Genomic DNA, 20,508 nt, shown 5'->3' on the forward strand with positions numbered 1-20,508 from the left:
TTAGCCGCCTCTGTGGTTGAACCACTGGCTTAGCGTCATTCTCCAATAGGATCTTGTGCATGCATCTTGCTGGGCTAATGCCCTTAAGATCACTTATGGACCACCTAAGAGCTATCTTGTGTGTCCTTAGCATTTGAATTAGTGCTTTCTCTTCTTGTGGATTTAAAGCAGAGCTTATGATCACTGGAAAAGTGTCACCCTCTCCCAGAAATACATATTTCAGGGATGGTGGTAGTGGTTTGAGCTCTGGTTTAGGAAGTTTATCCTCTTCTTGAGGGATTTTTAGAGGTTCTTTTATTTCCTCTGGTTCCTCCAAATCAGGCTGAACATCTTTAAAGATGTCCTCTAGCTCTGATTCAAGACTCTCAGTCATATTGATCTCTTCCACCAAAGAGTCAATAATATCAGTGCTCATGCAGTCATTTGATTTGTCTAGATGCTGCATAGCTTTGACAGCATTTAACTTGACCTCATCCTCATTGACTCTCAGGGTCACTTCCCCTTTTTGTACATCAATAAGAGTTCGTCCAGTTGCTAGGAAAGGTCTTCCTAGAATGAGAGTTGCACTCTTGTGCTCCTCCATTTCCAGCACTACAAAGTCAGTGGGAAAGGTGAATGGCCCAACCTTGACAATCATGTCCTGAATGATTCCTGATGGATATTTAATGGAGCCATCAGCAAGTTGAAGACATATCCGGGTTGGTTTGACTTCTTCAGTCAACCCAAGCTTTCTGATAGTGGATGCAGGTATTAGGTTGATACTTGCTCCAAGGTCACATAGAGCTGTCTTGGTGCAAGCACCCTCTAATGTGCATGGTATCATAAAACTTCCTGGATCTTGAAGCTTTTCTGGTAAGCTTTTTAGAATGACTGCACTGCATTCTTCAGTGAGAAACACTCTTTCAGTTTCTCTCCAATCCTTCTTATGACTTAAGATCTCTTTCATGAACTTAGCATAAGAGGGTATTTGCTCAAGTGTCTCTGCAAACGGGATCTTTATTTCAAGAGTCCTGAGATAGTCTGCAAAGCGGGCAAATTGTTTATCCTGTTCCGCTTGGCGGAGCTTCTGAGGATAAGGCATCTTGGCTTTATATTCTTCAACCTTAGTTGCTGCAGGTTTATTCCCTACAGAAGTGGTTGGAGAAGCCTTCTTAGAGGGGTTACTATCAGCACTTACAGGTGTCTGATTCTTCATTGGCGTTTGAACGCCAGGATTGGGTGCTGGATGGGCGTTTAACGCCAGCTTCCCACCCTTTTCTGGCATTTGAACGCCGGAACTAGGCAAGGAATGGGCGTTTAACGCCAACTTTTCCCCCTTTTCTGGCGTTTGAACGCCAGAGTTATTCCTCTCTGGGCTCTTGATGTCCTCAGAGGGATCTTGGGTAGTGGTTTGGGCATCCTCTGTCATTTGTTCCTTTCTTGACTTTTTGCTATTTTGAGCTGAGTTATTCAATGTCTTCCCGCTCCTTAGTTGGGCAGCTTGGCATTCTTCTGTTATCTATTTAGATAGCTGCTGTCTTGTCTGATTCAATTGTGCTTCTATATTCTTGTTAGTGTCTTGGACCATCTCTTTGAATTCTGCTAATTGTTTTGTCATAAGGAGTAATTGCTGATTAAGTTCAACAATCTGTTCTTGAGGATTGGGATCAGTAGTTATTGCCATAGCCTCTTCTTTTATGGAGGACTCTGGTTTGGGCATCCTCTGTCATTTGTTCCTTTCTTGACTTTTTGCTATTTTGAGCTGAGTTATTCAATGTCTTCCCGCTCCTTAGTTGGACAGCTTGGCATTCTTCTGTTATCTGTTTAGATAGCTACTATCTTGTCTGATTCAATTGTGCTTCTATATTCTTGTTAGTGTCTTGGACCATCTCTTTGAATTCTGCTAATTGTTTTGTCATAAGGAGTAATTGCTGATTAAGTTCAACAATCTGTTCTTGAGGATTGGGATCAGTAGTTACTGCCATAGCCTCTTCTTTTATGGAGGACTCACTGTTTGAGTACAGATGTTGATTTCTAGCAACTGTATCTGTGAGCTCTTGAGCTTCTTCAATTGTTTTTCTCATGTGTATAGATCCACCAGCTGATTGGTCTATGGACATCTGAGCTTTTTCTGTAAGCCCATAGTAGATGTCTAACTGTTCCCACTCGGAAAATATTTCAGAGGGGCATTTTCTTAGCATCCCTCTGTACCTCTCCCAGGAATTATAAAGGGATTCATGATCCTCTTGTTCAAAGCCTTGGATGTCCAGCCTTAGCTGTGTCATCCTTTTTGGAGGGTAAAATTGATTCAGGAATTTGTCTGATAACTGTCTCCATGTTTTTATGCTTGTTGTGGGTTGGTTATTTAACCACCTCTTAGCTTGATCTTTTACAGCAAATGGAAACAGTAATAATCTGTAGATATCTTAATCCACTTCTTTATCACGTACTGTGTCAGCAATTTGTAAGAACTGTGCCAGAAACTCAGTAGGTTCTTCCTGTGGAAGATCGAAATACTGGCAATTTTGCTGCACCATGATAATGAGCTGAGGATTTATCTCAAAGCTACTTGCTTTGATGGGAGGTATACAGATGCTACTCCCATATGCAGCTGTAATGGGGTTAGCATATAACCCCAGAGTCCTTCTGGACTGTTCATTTCCACTTATGTCCATGATGGAGAAAAGGGAATTGATATGAATTGCAATTATATATTTATTATTTATTTATTTATTTATTTATATATTTTTTTAAAAGTAACCGAAAACTAAATTAATTAATTAATTAAAAGGATTTTGAAATTAGCAATCAAAAAGATATGATTGAAAATTATTTTGAAAAAGATATAATTGAAAAGATATGATTGTAAATTAAAAAAAAAAGATATGATTGAGAATTATTTTGAAAAAGATATGATTGAGAAGATATGATTGCAAATTAAAAAAAGATATGATTGAAAAGATATGATTGAAGAAATTAAAAAGATTTGATTTTTGAAAAAGATTTGAAAAGATCAATTTTTGAAATTAGAATATTGACTTGACTAAAAAAAAGATATGATTTTGAAAATCTTTGACTACTTTAATGCCAAATTTCGAAAATTATGAGTAAAATAAGGAAAAGATATTTTTTTGATTTTTGAATTTTAATGAGGAAAGAGACAAACAACAAAATGACACTAAACTTAGAAATTTTAGATCAAAACAAATGGAACAAACAAGAAAACTTTGAATGTCAAGATGAACACCAAGAACACTTTGATGATCAAGATGAACACCAAGAACAAATTTTTGAAAAATTTTTAAGTAAATAAAAGCACAAAAACACACGAAACTTAAAATTTTTAGAAAATCAAACACAACTTTTCGAAAATTTAAAGGAAAAACACAAAGAAGACACCAAACCTAGAATTTTGAAAATCAAGAAAGAACTAAAGACATGCAATTTCGAAAAATTAAAAGAAAATAAAATCATGCAATTGACACCAAACTTAAAATATAAAACTAAACTCAAATAAAAGACTCTAAACCAACAAAAATAAAATATTCCTAATCTAACAACAAGAATAACCGTCAGTTGTCCAAACTCGAACAATCCCCGACAACGGTGCCAAAAACTTGGTGCACGAAATTACAATCACACTTTTGTAACTCCGCACAACTAACCAGCAAGTGCACTGGGTCGTCCAAGAAGTACCTTACGTGAGTAAGGGTCGATCCCACGGAGATTGTCGGCTTGAAGCAAGCTATGGTTATCTTGTAACTCTTAGTCAGGATATCAATAATTCTCAGATTTAATTGTAAAAAGTAAAAGAACATGAAATAAATACTTGTTATGCAGTAATGAAGAACAGGTTGAGGCTTTGGAGATGCTTTGTCTTCTTAATCTCTACTTTCCTACTATCTTCTTCTTCATGCACGCAAGGCTCCTTCCATGGCAAGCTTTATGTTGGGCATCACCGTTGTCACTGGCTACTTTCCGTCCTCTCAGTGAAAATGTTCCAAATGCGCTGTCACCGCACGGCTAATCATCTGTCGGTTCTCGATCATGTCGGAATAGGATCCATTGATCCGTTTGCGTCTGTCACGACGCCCAACACTCGCGAGTTTGAAGCTCGTCACAGTCATCCCTTCCGAGATCCTACTCAGAATACCACAGAGAAGGTTTAGACGTTCCGGATCTCAGGAATGGCCGCCAATAATTCTAGCTTATACCACGAATACTCTGATCTGAATCATGAGGCTAAGAGATATGCATTCAATCTAAGGTAGAACGGAGGTGGTTGTCAGGCACGCGTTCATAGGTGAGAATGATGATGAGTGTCATGGATCATCACATTCATCAGGTTGAAGTGCGAATGAATATCTTAGAATAGAAGCAAGTGTGATAGAATGGAAAACAGTAGTAATTGCATTAATTCATGAAGAACAGCAGAGCTCCTCACCCCCAACAATGGGGTTTAGAGACTCATGCCGTAGAGAATACAATATGAAACGTGTATAGTGTCATGAGGTACAAAATAAATCATTAAAAGTAGTTTTTATAGTAAACTAGTGACCTAGAGTTACAGAAAATGAGTAAGCTAGGGTGTTTAGTGTAAAAATCCACTTCTGGGGCCCACTTGGTGTGTGCTTGGGCTGAGCATTGAAGCTTTCATGTGTAGAGACTTTTCTTGGAGTTAAACGCCAGCTTTTGTGCCAGTTTGGGCGTTTAACTCCAGTTTTTATGCCAGTTATGGCGTTAAACGCCAGAATTCTTGAGCTGACTTGGAATTCCTGTTTGGGCCATTAAATCTCGAGCAAAGTATGGACTATTATATATTGCTGGAAAGCCGAAGATGTCTACTTTCCAACGCAATTGAGAGCGCGCCAATTGAGCTTCTGTAGCTCCCGAAAATCCACTTTGATTTAAGGTGGCCAAAATCCAACAGCATCTGCAGTCCTTTTTCAGCCTCTGAATCAGATTTTTGCTCAGGTCCCTCAATTTCAGCCAGAAAATACCTAAAATAAAAAAAAATACACAAACTCATAGTAAAGTCCAGAAAAGTGAATTTTAAATAAAAACTAATAAAAATATACTAAAAACTAATTAAAATATACTAAAAACATACTAAATATAATGCCAAAAAGCGTATAAATTATCCGCTCATCATTGGTCAACTGAGCAAGAGGATCCCTGAGATTCCTCCTGAAACTCTTCCCAGTAATACTGAGATTAATCCTAGAGAAGAGTGCAAGGCCATAACCATGGAAGACATGGCCGAATTGGAGGAGATTGGGAAGGCATTGAACGCCAGTGAAGAAGCCTTCACTGGGCGTTCAACGCCCACTAGCCCAGGGAAGCTGGTGTTGAACACCAGCAAGGACATCCCTGCTGGGTGTTCAACACGCAGAGTACTAGAGGGACTGGCGTTTAACGCCAGTCAGGGTGGACAGCAAGGGCGTTCAACACCCAATAAGCTGACAAAGCTAGCGTAGAATGCCAACCAAAGCACACCCTATGAGTGCCTAAATCCCACTCAAGAACCCTCTAGCCTAGAACCAAAGGAAACCATAAAGACAATTGAGGTTCCTTTGAATGCACTTCTGCAATACATAGGTTCTGATTACTACTCATCCTCAAGTGAGGATGAAGACACTAGGGAAGAGCAAGTTTCTCGTTTCCTAGGAGCTCTAATAAAGCTGAATGCCACACTATTTGGTACAAAGCCTCTAGAGGAAGAACCTCCATTGCTTACCAAAGAACTCCATGCTTTGGTTCAGCAAGAGCTACCTCAAAAGCTTCCAGACCCTGGACGCTTTCTGATTCCTTGCACAATAGGCACTATGACCTTTGAAAAGGCTCTATGTGACCTAGGGTCAAGCATCAACCTCATGTCACTCTCTGTAATGGAGAAGCTGGGAATCCTTGAGGTACAAGCTATACATGTCTCTTTAGAGATGGCAGAGAAGACCATGAAGAAGCCATATTGCTTAGTGGAGGATGTCTTGGTTAAGGTTGAAAACCACTACATCCCTGCAAACTTCATTGTCTTGGACATAGGAGAGGATGAGGATGACTGTGTCATCCTTAGAAGACCTTTCCTAGCCATAGCTAATGCTATCATAGATGTGGCTAAGGGATAACTAACCCTAAAGATAGGGGAGGGTCACATCTTATTCAATATGCCTAATGAGCGGATAATTTATACGCTTTTTGGCATTGTGTTTAGGTAGTTTTCAGTATGTTTTAGTTAATTTTTACTATGTTTTTATTAGTTTTTATGTAAAAATCACATTTCTGGACTTTACTATTAGTTTGTATGTTTTTTTGTGATTTCAGGTATTTTCTGGCTGAAATTGAGGGACCTGAGCAAGAATCTGATTTAGAGGCTGAAAAAGGACTGCAGATGCTGTTGGATTCTGACCTCCCTGCACTCGAAATGGATTTTCTGGAGCTACAGAAACCCAATTGGCACGCTCTTAATTGCGTTGGAAAGTAGACATCCAGGGCTTTCCAGAAATATATAATAGTCTATACTTTGCCCGAGTTTTGACAATGCAAACTGGCATTCAAACGCCGACTTCCTGCCATATTCTGAAGTTAAACGCCAGAAACAGGTTACAACCTGGCGTTTAACTCCAAGAGAAGCCTCTGCACGTTTAAAGCTCAATGCTCAGCCCAAGCACACACCAAGTGGGCCTCGGAAGTGGATTTCTGCACTATCTGCAGTTAGTTACTTATTTTCTGTAACCCTAGCTACTAGTTTAGTATAAAAACTACTTTTAGAGATTTATTTTGCACCTCATGACAATTTTACACTTTACATTGTATTTCTAACGGCATGAGTCTCTAAACCCCATGGTTGGGGGTGAGGAGCTCTGCTGTGTTTCGATGAATTAATGCAATTACTATTGTTTTCATTCAATCACGCTTGTTTCTATTCTAAGATATTCATTCGCAGTTCACCCTGATGAATGTGACGATCCGTGACACTCATCATCATTCTCACCTATGAACGTGTGCCTGACAACCACCTCCGTTCTATCTGCACTAGCTTGAGTGTGTATCTCTTAGCCTTCTGGTTCATGATCAGAGTCTTCGTGGTATAGGCTAGAATTATTGGCGGCCATTCCTGAGATCCGGAAAGTCTAAACCTTATCTGTGGTATTCTGAGTACGATCTGGGAAGGGATGACTGTGACGTACTTCAAACTCGCGTGTGTTGGGCGTAATGATAGACGCAAAAGAATCAATGGATTCTATTCCAACATGAGTGAGAACTGACAGATGATTAGCCGTGCGGTGACAGCATATTTGGACCATTTTCACTGAGAGGATGGATGGTAGCCATTGACAACGGTGATCCACCAACCTACAGCTTGCCATGGAAGGAGACCTGCGTGCGTGAAGAAGAAGACAGTAGGAAAGCAGAGATTCAGAAGACAGAGCATCTCCAACACCTCAATCTGTTCTCCATTACTGCATAACAAGTATTATTTAATTTAGGCTATTTACTCTTCATAAATATAATTACTCTTATCATTGATTTCCTGACTAAGAATTATAAAATAACCATAGCTTGCTTCAAGCCGACAATCTCCATGGGATCGACCCTTACTCACGTAAGGTATTACTTGGACGACCCAGTGCACTTGCTGGTTAGTGGTACGAGTTGTGAAAAGTGTGATTTACAATTCGTGCACCAATGCCTCATCCTAATTCACCCTTTAAAAGAGAGATAGTAGTGCAACACCTAGTATGCCAACCCTCTCTTTTTGTGCAGAGCTCTACAGAGCCCCCAAACATCAATTCTAAGTTTGGTGTTGGGCAGCCCTCAACAAGCTCTAAGCACAGAGGTACTAAAAAGAAAGTACTTCAAGGCTTGAGGGACAAGAAAGTCCCAACTGAAGGCCTCTCACCTGGCATGAGAGTTATCTTCACTAAGAATCCAGTCCTACCACATACAGTGAACCGTGTCCTATCTCTAGAGCATGTAGAGCTCATTCATGAGAGGAAAGGAAGAAAATTCACTGTCAAGCTAGTTACTTTAAAAGAGCGCTTGTTGGGAGGCAACCCAACTTTACTCAACTTGATTTTATTTTCATTTTGTTTTTCTTTCAATCTTAGAGTAAAGTTGAATTGTCTGTTTCTTTGAAGTCCATAAGCCTGTTTCTTTGAATTGTCTGCCATCTCTAGTCAGATTCTTGCAGCTTATACCTCAATGATCCCTAGCTTCTCCATTACAGAGAGAGGCATAAGGTTTATTCTTGACCCTAGGTCACACAGAGCCTTCTCAAAGGTCATGGTGCCTATGGTACGAGGGATTGAGAACTTTCCAGGGTCCTGTCTCTTTAGAGGTAATTTCTGCCTAGTCAAGTCATCCAGTTCTTTAATGAGCAATGGAAGTTCATCCTCCCAAGTCTCATTACCAAACAACCTGGCATTTAGCTTCATGATTGCTCCAAGGTACTTAGCAACTTACTCTTCAGTAACATCTTCATCCTCTTCAGAGGAAGAATATTCATCAAAGCTCATGAATGGCAGAAGTAATTTTAATGGAATATCTATAGTCTCAGTCTGAGCCTCAGATTCCCATGGTTCTTTGTTAGGGAATTCCATGGAGGTCAGTGGACGTCCATTGAGGTCTTCCTCAGCGGGAATCATTGCCTCTTCCTCCTCTCCATGTTCGGCCATGTGAGATGTTGTTATGGCCTTGCACTCTCTTTTGGGATTCTCTTATGTATTGCTTGGGAGAGTGCTAGGAAGGAGTTCAGTAATTTTTTTACTCAGCTGACCCAATTGTGCCTCCAAATTTCTAATGGAGGACCTTGTTTCAGTCATGAAACTTTGAGTGGTTTTGATTAGATCAGAGACAATGGTTGTTAAGTCAGAGGGGTTTTGCTTAGAATTCTTTGTCTGTTGCTGAGAAGATGATGGAAAAGGCTTGCTATTGCTAAACATGTTTCTTCCACCATTGTTGTTGTTGAAACCTTATTGAGGTCTCTGTTGATCCTTCCATGAGAGATTTTGGATGATTTCTCCATGAAGGGTTATAGGTGTTTCCATAGGGTTCTCCCATGTAATTCACCTCTTCCATTGCTGGGTTCTCAGGATCATAAGCTTCTTCTTCAGAGGAAGCTTCCTTAGTACTACCTATTGCTGCTTGCATGTCAGACAGACTCTGAGAAATCATATTGACTTGCTGAGTCAATATTTTATTCTGAGCCAATATGGCATTCAGAGTATCAATCTCAAGAACTCCTTTCTTCTGATTTGTCCCATTATTCACAGGATTCCTTTCAAAAGTGTACATGAATTGGTTATTTGCAACCATTTCAATGAGTTCCTGAGCTTCTGCAGGCGTCTTCTTCAGATGAAGAGATCCTCCAGCAGAGCTATCCAATGACATCTTGGATAGTTCAGACAGACCATCATAGAAAATACCTATGATGCTCCATTATGAAAGCATGTCAGAAGGGCACCTTCTGATCAATTGCTTGTATCTTTCCCAAGCTTCATAGAGGGATTCACCTTCCTTCTGTCTGAAGATTTGGACTTCCACTCTAAGCTTGCTCAATTTTTGAGGTGGAAAGAACTTTGCCAAGAAGGCATTGACTAGCTTTTCCCAAGAGTTTAGGCTTTCTTTAGGTTGTGAATCCAACCATGTTCTAGCTCTGTCTCTTACAGCAAAAGGAAAGAGCATAAGTCTGTAGACTTCAGGGTCAACCCCATTGGTCTTGACAGTGTCACAGATTTGCACAAACTCAGCTAAGAACTGATGAGGATCTTCCAATGGAAGTCCATGAAACTTGCAATTCTGTTGCATTAGAGAAACTAATTGAGGCTTAAGCTCAAAGTTGTTTGCTCCAATGGCAGGGATAGAGATGCTTCTCCCATAGAAATCAGGAGTAGGTGCAGTAAAGTCACCAAGCACCTTCCTTGCATTGTTGGCATTGATGTTGTTTTCGGCTGCCATGGTTTCTTCTTCTTTGAAGAGTTCTGTTAGGCCCTCTAAAGAGAATTGTTCTTTAGCTTCTCTTAGCTTTCTCTTCAAGGTCCTTTCAGGTTCAGGATGAGCTTGAACAAGTATGCCTTTATTTTTCTTCCTGCTCATATGAAAGAGAAGAGAACAAGAAAGTAGGGAATCCTCTATGTCACAGTATAGAGATTCCTTGAGGTGTCAGAGGAAAAGAAGAATGGAAGGAGGAGGTAGATGGAAGAGAATTCGAACATATAAAGAAGGAGGGAGTTCGAATTGTACCTTGAGGAGGAGTGTTAGTCCTTTAAATAGAAGGATGTGAGAAGAGGGGAAGAATTTTCGAAAATAATTTAAAAAGATTTTGAAATAATTAAAAAGAAATTTGAAAATTTGATTGAGATTTTCGAAAACTAAGATTGGGAAAGAAATAAAATGATTTTTTTGAAAAAGATTTTGAAATTAGAAAAAGATATGATTGAAAAAAATTAATTTTGAAAAAGATGTGATTGAGAAGATATGATTGAGAAGATATGATTGAAAATCAATTTAGAAAAAGAAGGTTTTTAAAATTAAAGTTGATTACTTGACTATCAAGAAATTAAAAGATATGACTTTAAAATTTAAAGTTTGATCCTTTCTTAATAGGCAAGTAACAACTTGAAAATTTTGAAGTAAATCTTTAATTATAGCAAGGATTTTTGAAAATAGCAAAAATAAATATAAAATGGAAAGAAATTGATTTTGAAAGAGATATGATTGAAACGATATGATTTGAAAAAGATTTGATTTTGAAAAATTATGAAAACTTGAAAAAAATGTGAATTAAAAACAAAATCTTCCCTCTAGTGTCATCCTGGCATTAAACGCCCAGAATGGTGCCCATTCTGGCGTTTAACGCCCAAAACTCTACCTTTTTGGGCGTTAAACGCCCAGCCAGGTGCCCTGGCTGGCGTTTAGACGCCAGTTTTCCTTCTTCACTGGGCGTTTTGAACGCCCAGCTTTTTCTGTCTGATTCCTCTGCTGAATGTTCTGAATCTTCAATTCTCTGTATTATTGACTTGAAAAGACATAGTTTTAAAAAATAATTTTGAATTTTTGATGATGGAAATCAATAAAAATGCAACTAAGATCAAATAAACAATGCATGCAGGACACCAAACTTAAAAATTTTCATATAGGAGACACTAACAAATTGAGAATGCATATGAGAAACAACAAAATACACAAAACAAGAGAATTTAAAGATCAGAGCAATGAAATCATCAAGAACAACTTGAAGATTAATGAAGAACATGCATGAATTCGAAAAATTCAAGAAGAACAGAAACATGCAATTGACACGAAACTTAAAAATTGATACTAGACTCAAACAAGAAACATAAAATATTTTTTATTTTTATGGTTTTATAAATTTTTTTTGTGATTTTAGAAACTTGAGTGGAAAAGAAAATAGAAGGGATTCAAAATTTTTAATAAGAATTCCAGGAATCATTGCAATGTTAGTCTAAGACTCCGGTCCAGGAATTAGACATGGCTTACTAGCCAGCCAAGCTTTCAGTGAAAGCTCCGGTCCAAAACACTAGACATGGCCAATGGCCAGCCAAGCTTTAGCAGATCATTGCTAACAACAGCAAAATTGATAGAAATCAACAAGCTCTTGTGATGATAAGTTGAAACCTCGGTCCAATAAGATTAGACATGGCTTCACAGCCAGCCAGACTTCAACAGATCATCATGAAACTCTAGAATTCATTCTTAAAAACTCTGAAGAACAAAATAGAAAAAATATTTTTTTTCGAAAATAAAAAGTAAAATTACCAAATCTAAGCAACAAGATGAACCGTCAGTTGTCCAAACTCGAACAATCCCTGGAAACGACGCCAAAAATTTGGTATGCGAAATTGCGATCATCAACAATGGCGCCAAAAACTTGGTGCTCTCAAACGTGAATCACACTTTGTCACAATTCCGCACAACTAACCAGCAAGTGCACTGGGTCGTCCAAGTAATAAACCTTACGTGAGTAAGGGTCGATCCAATGGAGATTGTCGGCTTGAAGCAAGCTATGGTCATCTTGTAAATCTCAGTCAGGCGGATTCAAATCGTTATGGAGTTTAAGGTGATGAAAATAAACATAAAATAAAGATAGAGATGCTTATGTAATTCATTGGTGGATTTCAGATAAGCGTATGAAGATGCTTTGTTTCCCTTGAACCTATGCTTTCCTATTGCCTTCTTCCAATCATTCATACTCCTTTCCATGGCAAGCTTTATGTTGGACATCACCATTGTCAATGGCTACATCCCGTCCTCTCAGTGAAAATGGTCCTGATGCTCTGTCACAACATCGGCTAATCAGCTGTCGGTTCTCGATCATGTCGGAATAGGATCCATTGATCCTTTTGCGTCTGTCACACGCCCCACAATCGCGAGTTTGAAGCTCGTCACAGTCATCCCTTCCCAGATCCTACTCAGAATACCACAGACAAGGTTTAGACGTTCCGGATCTCAGGAATGGCCGCCAATAATTCTAGCCTATACCACGAAGGTTCCAATCTTAGATTAGAAACCCAAGAGATACGCATTCAAGCCATTGCTTGTAGAACAGAGGTGGTTGTCAGGTACATGTTCATAGGTGAGAATGATGATGAGTGTCACGGATCATCACATTCATCAAGTTGAAGAACGAATGAATATCTTGGAGAAGAAATAGACTTGAGTTGAATAGAAAAACAATAGTACTTGTATTAATTCATGAAGAACTGCAGAGCTCCACACCTTAATCTATGGTGGGTAGAAACTCCACCGTTGAGAATACATAAGAACAAGGTCTAGGCATGGCCGTGAGGCCAGCCTCCAAACGTGCATAAGACTCTCAAAGATCAAAAGTATATCAAGTATGAAAATACAATAGCAAAAGGTCCTATTTATAGAGAACTAGTAGCCTAGGGTTTACAGAAATCAGTAATTAATGCAGAAATCTTCTTCCGGGCCCACTTGGTGTGTGCTTGGGCTGAACATTGAAGCATTTTCATTTAGAGACTTTTCTTGGAGTTAAACGCCAGCTTTTGTGCCAGTTTGGGCGTTTAACTCCAGCTTTTGTGCCAGTTTCGGAGTTAAACGCCAGAATTCTTGAGCTGACTTGGAACGCCTATTTGGGACATCAAATCTCAGGCAAAGTATGGACTATTATATATTACTGGAAAGCCCAGGATGTCTACTTTCCAACGCAATTAAAAGCGCGCCAATTGGGCTTCTGTAGCTCTAGAAAATTTACTTTGAGTGTGGGGAGGTCAGAATCCAACAGCATCTGCAGTCCTTTTTCAGCCTCTGAATCAGATTTTTGCTTAGGTCCCTCAATTTCAGCCAGAAAATACCTCAAATCACAGAAAAACACACAAACTCATAGTAAAGTCCAGAAGAGTGATTTTTATTTAAAAACTAATAAAAATATAATAAAAACTAACTAAAATATACTAAAAACATACTAAAAATAATGCCAAAAAGCGTATAAATTATCCGCTCATCAAGTACTAGCCACCATCATTCAGATGGATTCGTTCTCTTTACACCCCTTTCGTGTTATTTTTCTATTTTCTGTCTGTTTTATTTTTTGTTTTGTTGCTCTAGTTGCATGATCATTTGCATTGATGTCTTTAAGTTGTAAAATGTTCCATATATCTCTCACCTTGCTTAAATAAAAATTTTTATTGAAAAAAATTGAGAGATGCATGAATTTCAAGTTTAAAATAAGATTAGTTTAATTAGTTGATGTGGTGTCATTTGCTTTTATTTTCTGAATGTATGATTAAACAGTGCATATTTGAAGTTGTAATTTTAGAATGTTGGCTCTTGAATGAATAAGGAAAAATAAAAAATATTATTGATAATCTGAAAAATCTAAAAATTGATTCTTGAAGCAAGAGAAACAGTAAAAAAGCAAAAAAAAAAAGGGCGTTCTGCAAAAGAAAGAAAAAAATGGCGAAAAGAAATAATAAAGCAGAAAAATCCATTACTGCCCAAAAATCCAGGAAAAGGAGGGCAGATTGAAAAATCCAGTAACCTTTTAAACCAAAAGGCAAGGGTAAAAGGACCCAAGGCTTTGAGCATCAGTGGATAGGAGGGTCCAAAGAAATAAAATCCTGGCCTAAGCAGCTAAACCAAGCTGTCCCTAACCATATGCTTGTGGCGTGAAGGTGTCAAGTGAAAAGCTTGAGACTGAGCGGTTAAAGTTATGGTCCAAAGCAAAAAGAGTGTGCTTAAGAACTCTGGACATCTCTATCTGGAGACTCTAGCAAAGTTGAGTCACAATCTGAAAATGTTCACCCAGTTAAAGTGTCTGTGGCATGAATGTATCCGGTGGTAATACTGGAAAAAAAGTGCTTAGGGTCACGGCCAAGACTCAGAAAGCTATGTTTGATGAACCCCAATTTTGTGGTTTATCTTGTGCTTAATTTAGGGGATTTTATCACCTTTTCTCACATTTATTCAATGAAATAGCATGGTTTTGTAATTCTCCCTAAATTTGTGCTTAAGTGTGAAAACATGCTTTTTAGGCCATTAAATTGGTAATTTTAATTCACCTTTGATTCCACTAGATGCCTTGATGTGTTTGTTAGTGAATTCAGGTTGAGAAGGCTAGGAATAGATCAAAGAAGTGAAGAGAAAAGCATGCAAAGTGTAGAATTCATGGAAAATCAAGGATTTGGAGTGCGTGGCATGACGCGCACGCGTGAATATGAGGTCGCCAGGCGACGCGTATGTGTGAGAAGGAAAACTCCAGACGACGCGTATGCGTGACCCATGCATACGCGTCATAGCTCGCACGTGACCCATGCATACGCGTCATAGCTCGCACGTGACCCCATTAAAGTTAATTCACTGGGGCAATTTTTGAGTTGCCCAGGCCTAAATCCAACTCGTTTCTGAGGCTATTTCATGCAGAATTCAAGCTTGGACAAAGGGTGGAGCAATTAGTTGTAGACTAAGAAGCATGTAGTTAGTTTATAGAGAGAGAAGCTCCCTCTTCTCTCTAGAATTAGGTTAGGATTAGGTAAAATTCTCTTAGATCTAGGTTTAATTCCTTGTTTTCATCTTGTCTTCTTTACAATTCCTTGTTGTATTATCTTAATTCTTCTCTTTTCTCATGTTAATTTCTCATTTTGGTTATTTTTATGTCTTGAACTCTTGTTAATTTCCATTCTCTTTAATGAAATTCTGAGGTATTTCATACTCAATGTGCTTTCCTTAGTTGTTGTTAATTTCGTGTATTGGATAGTAGTAGATCTCATTAATGAGCACCTTGTTGGATTTGGCTTTCATTTAATGCAATTTCATATTTGATGTTCTCCTATTGTTAATTGAGTTGTTGTTATTGTTTCCTTGCAATTGGGTGATTGTAAATTTACATTTCCTTGCAATTTATTATGCTTTCCCTTTATGCCTTCCAAGTGTTTGACAAAATGCTTAGTTGGATGTTAGAGTAGAGTTTTTGAGCATTCTTGGCTTGGAAGAAGGAATTAGGCAATCTTGAGTCATTAATACCTAACTTATGTTAGTGATCTAGAGTTATTAGTTAATATTGTTTCCATTGATACTAATCTTTTGCTAATTTAATTAGTAAGTTAGTTAGGACTTTTGGATTGAGATTAACTTGTCTTATTTGACTTTCTCTTATGTGAAGATAATATTATACCTTCATCCATGTTGGAGATGAAAAAATAAGATAAACTCTTGTTAATTATTGTGATTTGATGATTAATTAGTCTTATTTGACGTTCTCTCGTGTGAAGTTAACATTGTACTTTCTTTCATGTTGGAGATGACTAAATAGGATGAATTCTTGTTAATCATTGATGAATTCTTATTAATAGAAATTCTAGACCGACAATAGTTCTTGCATCAGTGTTCAAGAATCCAAATAAGCTTAACTAGGAGAGTCAATAATATCATCTGGATTCTAAGTTCCTAAAGATGCTAACATTCTGAGTTTCAATGGATAGTGAGATGCCAAAACTATTCAAAAGAAAAAAGCTACTATGTCCTGCTCATCTAATTTTAACTAAGCTTCATTTGAAACTTAGAAATTTATTGTATCTTAATTTTCCTTTTATCCTACTGTGTTTTTAGTTGCTTGGGGACAAGCAACGGTTTAAGTTTGGTGTTGTGATGAGCAGATATTTTATACGCTTTTTGACATCATTTTCATATAGTTTTTGGTAGTTTTTGTTTAGTTTTTATTAAATTTTTATAGGTTTTAGTGTTAAAATCACATTTTTGGATTCTAATATGAGTTTTTGTGTTTTTGGACAATTTTAGGTATTTTCTGGCTGAAATTGAGGAGCTGGAGTAGAAGTCAGATTCAGAGACAAAAAAAGCACTGCAGATGCTGTCCAAATCTGACCTGCTTGCATTTGTTAGAGCTTTTCTGGAGCTACCAAAATCCAAATGGAGCACTCTCAACGTCTTTGGAAAGCTGACTTTCAGAGCTTTCCAGCAAGATATAATCGTCCATACATTGCTTCGGATTAGAAGGCCCAAAACTGGCGTCCAATGCCAACTACCTGCCCCCTTCCAGACGTCCAGCGCCCAAAGAGCAGAGCCCAACATCCAAAGGCCCATAGTGGACCCCCTAGCTGGTGTTCCACATCCCAGAGAACTCATAGCACGTGGATCTCATCAAAGCTCAGCCCAAGCACTCACCAAGTGGGCCATAAAAGTGGATTTTAGCACTAAGTAGACTGTTTTACCCTTACTAGTCATTTGTTTAGTATTTAAGGGATTATATTCATGTTATTCAACGAGGAGAGGGGAGACTTTAGAACCTTTTACACCTCCCGAGGAGGGAGGTCTACCATATTTTTATTTTACCATTGTTTTTACTTCAGTATGAGTTTCTAAACCTCCTAGGTTGAGGGGAGGAGCCCTGCTGAGTCCTATGAATTAATAAAAGTATTTCTATTTCTTATTTGATCTGTGTTTAATCTATCTCTAAGACGTATATTCCGATCTTCATCGTGGTGAGCAGGATGATCTGACAAATTAGCTTTTTTCATCACATTAAGACGAACGTGCCTAACAAACACCCGCGTCTACTTGGGTTCGTATGAGTACCTGGAAGAAAAGCACGAGCCAACAGCTATGTTTATATATCTCTCAGACGGTCAATCCACGATTTCGTCGGGGACTTCTTGAGACACCAGTTTAGCCGATTTCCAGGGAGATTAGGGTCTCCGTCGTATAGGCTAGAATCAAGAAGCAGTGTTCTCTGATCCGAAAGATTCGACCTTGTCTGTGGCATTTTGAGTAGGATCGCCAAGAGAATGGACTGCTATGCGCTTCACCCTTCGTCAAATTGAGTAACCACGGCCAAAGGCCACGGCCATGTTCAGTCTGTAGTAAAGGAGATCAATGACCACGGCAATGGCTTTTATTACTTATGGCTTGCCATAGAAGAAGATCATTCACAAGCAAAGAATACAGTAGTACCAGAGTGACTTCAGAAAGACAAAGCAACTCCGACTCTCAACTCTATTCCTAGCATATAATTCCTAATAGTTAACTTCTTATGATTCTGCCTGACTAAGACCTGCAGGAAAACAATAGCTTGCTTCAAGCCATAATCCTCATGGGATCGACCCTGACTCGCTCAGGTATTACTTGGACGACCCAGTGGACTTGCTGGTACTGCTGCTGTACGAAATAGTGTGGGTTTTGCGTACGCGCGCACCAAGTTGCCATTATAGGTAGTTTTTCTTATCTTCTATACCCTTGTACATATTGGTTTGATTGATAGGTTTCTTTTTGAATTCATGTTTGATTAGAATAGTTGTTTTGAATTGCATTTTGCTTGAAGTGCAAGTTTTGGTTGTTCGTCTTTTAAAATTTTTCAAAAAAAAAAAACTAAAAAGATTTTTGTTAAATTTGAATTTTGGGTGCTTTAGAATGTATGTAGGTTAGGAGAGTGCCCTGTTTCTGCTTTATGCTTTAAAAAAAAAAAGAGGGCATCCACGCCTAAGCGTGGGCGACGTGTATGTGTCACTGGTCTTTGTCGCACACCCACGTGTGAGCGTGAGCGACGCGTACGCGTCGAAAGGCTAATGTTGGGACTCCTGGTACAAAAACTAGAGAGTTGCGCTAGAGTGGTGCTGCGTTTGTGCTGAGAGCATGATTGACGCCCATGCGTACGCGTAAATGACACGTCCGCATCACCTCTCTTTTCTACATCTCATGCGTACGCGTGGTCGATGCTTACATGTCACTTCCACTTTCTGCATTTCGCGCACGCGCATCATTCATGCATGCGCGTGACCTTCGCACCTTAGCTGCCCTGTTATTGTTCCTTCTTCTTCTCTCTTCTCTCCTTCTTTCTTTCTTCTTCTTCTCGCTTCCCTTCTTCTATTTCTTTTCTTCCCTTTCTTCTCTTCTATTTTCTTCTCACCTTTTTCATCATTTCTTTCTTATTTCTTCTTTTTATTTCTTCTTTTCCCTCTTTTTAAGTTTTCACTTCTCATTTTTTTCTCATTTTTCATTTTCTTTTGTGTGTTGCATTTCCTTATTTTCATTCATTGCATTTTTATTTTTTTATACCTTGTTCTTATTTTCTTTGCTAAGTTTCTTATTTCAACATTGGTGTTGAATTCTCATACTCAATTGTTGAGAATTTCTCGCATTATTTTGGTGCTTCGTGACTTATTTAGCATTAATTGTAATATTTGTTCCACACACAAGATTAGTGCTTTAGTCCTTCCTAACTCATTATTCCTTGTTTTTGTACGTCATTATCATCGAGTTAGGATGGGACCAAATGCTCTCATACTTATCACTAATCTTATTTGTGTCAATTCTTGCTTGAACTTGATGCTTCTGAGTGTTCTTTTCATGCCATTTACTTTTGCTTTGATTTCGCTCTTGCATCAAGTAGTAGTTGATATGCCATTCGCATACATTGCTCTCTCACTTACATGTTGTAGCTACCATGTAGTTGAGAACCCTACTCTTATTTGGCATTAGCCCCCGCCTATGTTCTATTTGCTTTGATATCTTTATTTTGGGCTTAATTTTCTTTCTTTTTCTCTCCTTTTAGGTTGGCCACCAAAAGGGAAAGGAAAAGCTTCTAAATAGGGGCAACAAACAAGTTCATCGGCACAATCTTTTAAAGGATGTCATCAGTTGTAGCAACCCATCCACCTTGCTCTTCTTTGCATTCACCGAGGACGGTGCAAATTTCTAAGTGTGGGTGATGACTGCGCATCATGTTAGGTTTTTCTATGCTTTTTCACATTAAAAGTTAATTAATCGTGCTTAATTATTAAGTGTTTTTATGCTTAAATCATATATTACTTTCATCTCTTTGATTTTGATCTATTTTATAGAAAACGATAGAGAAAAAAAAGCAAAAAGCACAAATTAAGCTCAAAAGAAGAAAAGAAGAATTTTTTGATACACTTTGAACTTGGAGCAAGTTTTTGGAACCTTAGGCCATGCTTTTAAAAGCATAGCCCATGATTAAATCATGGAAGCTTGGCGCTCTATTTTTCTCAAAGAACACTCTGTGTTTGGTGCATACGCAGAGGAGAAGCTCCGTTCTTCACCAAGAGCGCTTGCGATAAGAAGTGGGAAAAATTAGCTCGCGACACGTATGCGTATGGGACGCGTACGCGTGAAAATATATTTTGAAGAGTGATGCGTATGTGTGGAAAACGCTTACGCATGAAAGTGGCAATATTGAAGGGCCACACGTACGCGTGGAAAAGCGCTCTTGGCGTGAACGCTACGCTTTTCTCAAGAGCGCCAAAGGCGAAGTGTACGCATCACAAGTGACAAAAAGCTGAACGATGCGCACGCGTGGGTGACGCGTACACGTTGGTGCAACAGCGCTCCACTCTCCTCAAAAGCACTACGTTATCCTGGGAGCAGAATTCTAGTTCAATTAATCTCATTCCAAGCCCATTTAAACTAGAAGCAAGCAAGCCCACTCATATCACTCAATGAAGGCCACATGAATCATCTAGAATAGTTAATTTTCATTTGATTGTAATTTGTTTTCAATTTCATTTCAATTTGTAATTTAGGAAAGCCTATATAAAGGCCTTAGTTTCATAGAATTAAAAAGGCTAGATTCGGGACAGAGGGGGAGAGAGTGAATACCAATTTGGAATTTTGAGAATTGGGACTCCAAGGGGAGTGGGTCTTCGGACCCCTCCCCTCACACACTCTTCTCCCTTTTCTCTTCTTTTCTTTCTTAGTAGTAGTTTAGTTTTTAGTTTGTAATTTTCAGTTATGAATCTTGAATTGTCATTTTATGTTTTGAATCCTTGATCTTCATTGTTACTTTCATGCAATTTAGTTTTTGTTTGAGAGCAATGACCACTTAAATTCCCTCCGCATTTGGGAAAGGAGCTCTGTTTCAATTTTGATTGAATTGATGTTTATTTCTCCTTCTCTTCTTCATTCTATGTTCATACTTGGATATCTGTTAGAATCCTTGCAAGAGAGTTTTGTTCTTCAAAGATCCTTGGATATATTAGAATCCTAATGTGAACCTCTAGGGAGGGATTATAGGATTCA

General features: G+C 38.5%; 1 non-coding gene across 1 annotated transcript; it reads left to right on the forward strand.

Annotated features, from left to right (window-relative positions):
• The first annotated feature begins 9,423 nt into the window (after window positions 1-9,423).
• LOC112780498 (small nucleolar RNA R71) lies at window positions 9,424-9,531 on the forward strand. The gene has a single exon (XR_003191331.1). It is a non-coding gene; the product is annotated as a small nucleolar RNA R71 (small nucleolar RNA).
• Window positions 9,532-20,508: the final 10,977 nt, after the last annotated feature.

Source organism: Arachis hypogaea, chromosome 19 (assembly GCF_003086295.3).
Source record: "Arachis hypogaea cultivar Tifrunner chromosome 19, arahy.Tifrunner.gnm2.J5K5, whole genome shotgun sequence".
NCBI lineage: Eukaryota > Viridiplantae > Streptophyta > Magnoliopsida > Fabales > Fabaceae > Arachis > Arachis hypogaea.